At 34.6% G+C, this 4,575-nt stretch overlaps 1 pseudogene; it reads right to left on the bottom strand.

Moving 5' to 3' along the window:
- Positions 1-1,426: 1,426 nt before the first annotated feature.
- On the bottom strand, positions 1,427-1,921 carry LOC149141319 (protein IQ-DOMAIN 17-like; annotated as a pseudogene).
- Between the last annotated feature and the right edge of the window lie 2,654 nt (positions 1,922-4,575).

The following is a 4,575-nucleotide window of genomic DNA, read 5'->3' as shown; positions in this document are numbered from 1 at the left end:
GAAATATCCCTTGTTATAGGTGGAATTTTTCTACCTGTCAATGAGGTCATATCTTAGTGTATTATATATGGCTCACATTTATAAAAAATATTAAGAAGCTCATGGTTATTGTAACCCTCCTCCCACATTTACCCATTTTTACAAGCTTACCAGGGTAAACATGAGTTGAGTGCTACTATGAAATGACCTGACCTCCAAGTTCCAGTTATAGAAGTGGGGCGTACAAGACGACAGGTTACTAGCATCCCTCAGGGACTACAAATCACTCAGGAGCCTAACAACCACCCCAAGTGATCAAACCCTAATTTGGAACTCTTTTTCACTGAGTTATGACGTTATAATTGTGCATGTGATTATGACGCTATAATTGCACACATAAGCATATCTGCCAACGATTATGACCCAAAATTCTTTTTTCTTTGCATGTGGTTGCGAGATCAAGGACCAGTTTAGGTGAAATTACTGTGGTTGATTGTTGAGGTGGTTTGGCCTCTGGAAGCCTTGGTTGGTTTTGTTTTGGTTTAACCCATATCATCCCACATTCATGCTTGTAATATGGCACGGGGTTGATTGGCTGAAAGAGAGATTTGGTTCATCCAAATTTATGCTCAAGTGGTACGTGGAAGTCCCTGACTTGGTTGGAATTTGTATATGTTAATATAAATCATTTTCTTATTGTTATAACTAAGCACATGTACTGGTTATTATGTTGATCTTATGGCTTATTTTTCATGGATTTTATTCTCGTAATTATATGTTAGTCATAGGCATGGTTGAATGATGTGTTCTTGCTATGGATCTTGTTCATGATTTGATAAAATATTGAATGGTTAATGTATACATTGGCTAACAAGTGTTGTTGTAGCTAGCTTGAGAGGAAATTGATCCTAATTCAATGATTCTCCGGTGAAGTTAAGAATATCATGATCATATATACATTCATAACTTGTGGTTTCTATATTAACTATATGTTTGACGAAATGGGTATGATGTGTTTGGCATGTCTTGTGCAAGATCTAGTCATAGTATTGATTGTTTAGACTTGTGATTATCCTAGACCTGATTTTGGAACATTCTAGGTAGTGTCATGTAGGCTAGCCCTGAAAAAGTGTCACTGATCTTGCAACCATGCCTTATGAATTAGACAAATTTGGTTACAACTGTATGGAGGAAGGCTTATGCATGTAGTTGAATCCTTCCAACTGCATGCACAATGTCTCGAGCCTGCATTTGGGGTGTAAAGCTTGAAAAGAGAAATTTCCAACTTAGGGATTGATCACCAGGCATTGTTGTCAAGCACTTGGCTGATTTGGTGTCCTTGAGGGATGGTAGCATGTTTTTGGTTAGTAGACCTCACTTCCATAAATGGAAATTGGAGGTTGGGTCATGTCCTAGTAACACTCAACTCATGTTTACCCTAGAGAGATTATAAAATCGGGGAAATGCAAGATGGAGTGGTTACGCTTTTCTTTATTGAACTTAAGCATTCCTTTTCAGGAGTTCCAGGTCGCTACCTTGGTGCACTCTGTGAACAAGTTTTGGCTCTTGCAGATTCAGTGGCAGTCATGTAGTTAGGAGAAACAGGTGAATATGCATAACTGTAATTTCCATGTATAAATGAATAATCTAGAACAATGGTATGCCTTGGACCAAGTCTTGGCCCACTAGATATGTTGGTGGGAGTGTGAATTTCTTCATTGTAATTTGATTTTATTCTACCACATGATCTAAGACTTGTTGAACGAACATGTGTTGCAGATATTGAAGTTGGTGATGGGGTTACAGGAGACTGATAATGATGGGATTTTCAACCATGGGAAGATAAGAAGCTATTTCATTGGGGTTGTGAGTGGTGATGTGATTTGTTGTTTTAAGTTTAATTTGAACTTCCCATATCGACTTCTACTATTTTCATAACCATTCATTTGCACTTTTGCTATCTTTTTCTATGGTTTTTCTTTCCCAAGGCCTTACAGCCATCTAGCGCTATAACCAACTCCAACCCCGATGGTCTTTGTCATAATCACCTTCTAAGAATATCAATGCTCCTAGCTTTGTCCCAAGACTCCACAACTAGTGAGAAAATGCATAGGCCAAGGCTCTTTCTCGTTTTACTGTAGTATCATTATTAATTTGAGTCTTTGCATGAATTACTCTACATTCCTCGCACTTTCATACCACTATTCATACAAATTCTTGAATGAGACATATATATTATTTCAAGGGCCTCCTTATATCATTTTTCATAAGTTTGGAATTAGGCAGAATGATGATTTTCTTGGCAAGTGCCTGCATACAACGCAATGTAGATTTCGTTTTATTTTTCACATCATATCCTATTACCAACACCTGCAACCTCACAAGCCCTTTCAATGCCCATAAAGCTCGCTTTCCCAAATATCCTCTAAACATTATCTGTATCTTGGTGGTCGTTGGGTCAAGAGCTTAAACACAACATTCAAAATAAAAACCAAATACCAAGTGCTATGGAAACTGCTTGGCTCTCCCAAACAACAATTGTTGTGCAGACTGCATGTGGGGTATCTTAGCAAAATGAGGGGATGATTAGAGAAATAGCTGAGCATGCCTTCATATGCTTTTGAGCTCTTTTCATGACCTCTCAATTCATGGCACCTAATGTGGGGTTCAATAAATCAATGACACAACAGGGTTTAATAAATCAATGACACCTACCGTGCAGTGGAGTTCAATAAATTGATGGATATCATAATCCCATAGATCATAATATTTGAATCATCTAAAAAAATAATTCAACGACGCATGACTACACACAATGTAACTATAGGGGATTTCTTCACGAAGGTAACACCTTATGACGTAAATATAAACAACTTATCGGGAGTCTCATCTACCATAAAACTATAAGGAAAAATATTTGATTTACAGATGGAATCTTTTCTTGGTATATGAAAATACTTTCTAAAGGAAATTGGTGTGATGAAAGGATAGGTCTAAGATACTTAAATAGAAATCAATACTTTGGCTTAAATACAATATGGTGGAGGCTTTCAAACTAGTTGGATAGATAAATTCAAACTTTTATGGGGATAAAGAAAATGGAGTGTCTACTTCATGATACTTCACAATTCTTGGGTTAGTATTTCTATATTGGAGATCACAAAAACAATTTGTTCTAGTAGTTTCCATAGGAAGGTAGAACATGTGTATATTATAAAGGAAACAAAATATTTGTGTGGCTCATGAAGATATTAGAGGATTTGCAAGAGAAATAGGTAAATCTTACTCCACTCCTTAAGTCTCAATACTTTTGTAATCAATTTGGATATGATTACTAGATTCCATGGTTGGAAAAACAACATCAACAAAAGTATCATCTAATTTGATATCATATAGAGGTTAAGACCTTTCATATGATACATTATTTTACAAGTGATAAAATTCTATATAATATCTTCAATAGAGCACTTCGAAGATAAATGTTTGAAAAGTTTAGAAAGATACGTGGACTCATAAACACCCCTTTAGATTATAGGATGTTATATACCTAATCCTAGGAGTTATGGTATATTGTAAATATCATAATCATTCATTTAGGAGAAATATAAATAGTCATATGTGAATAGGAACAATTGTCATACCTCTTGGAAGATGAAACCAAGAATCATATCTAAATGTATTTATATGTGGCTCACATTAATAAACTTATTAAGAAGCATGGAGATATTTGAGGCATATCATTATGTGACCTTTGAAAAATTCAATTTAGAAGTGCAAAATATCAAATTTTCATCCCCTTATTTTAGGGGAAAATGTGACACTTCTTCATTCTTTTACCCAAATATAGGCATGGTACATATTTGTTAAAAATGTTATATTGATTTCATGCAATATTGTGGGTGGGTATATTAAATTCATTATAAGAAATGTGTGGTGCATATATTATAACAAAATATGAATTATATGTCAATGGGATATGATAAGTATACATTTTATACGGACTTCCTTCTAAAATAGTAGTGTGTACCTAATATATTATATGTCAATTTTACTAATTTTGAATGTTTATTTAGCTTGAGATATTTTTCCTCTTCATAATTTGGTCAAAAGTAAAATGGAATATCGTCATGAATACCAAGGATAATCCTTTGTGTTGGGTATCTCTACACATCAAAAATTAAGTGGATAAGATAGTGAAAGAATATAGAGATACATATGCCTCACCAATAGAGGTGCCTTTACATGAAAAATAATGTTTGAAACTCATTTAATACCCAATCCCCCTATACTTAACAATCTAGTATATCGACACTCCCTTCCAAAGGATGAATTTTTTTTTCTAGATTCAAGATATATTTCAAAACAATCACATTTCACTAAGATCCCCACCTTGAAAGAGTCCAATTTTGTAGGTTTAGAAAAAGGACGGGGCATGGTCAATCCTTATTGAGTATAGAACCTTAAATAAAATGATAGGCATGAACAAGTATAACATCCCATGGATTGACAATCATCTCAATTAACACAATGCTATTTTTTTAGTAAGATTCATCTAAAGTTAGGATACCACCGAGTGTCAGTTAATAAAACTCATGT

Source organism: Pinus tabuliformis, chromosome X (assembly GCF_031772625.1).
Source record: "Pinus tabuliformis cultivar Carrire ecotype Pingquan chromosome X, CPIR1, whole genome shotgun sequence".
NCBI lineage: Eukaryota > Viridiplantae > Streptophyta > Pinopsida > Pinales > Pinaceae > Pinus > Pinus tabuliformis.
The sequence above is the reverse complement of the archived record's forward strand: the minus strand, read 5'-3'. Positions and strand labels throughout refer to the sequence as shown.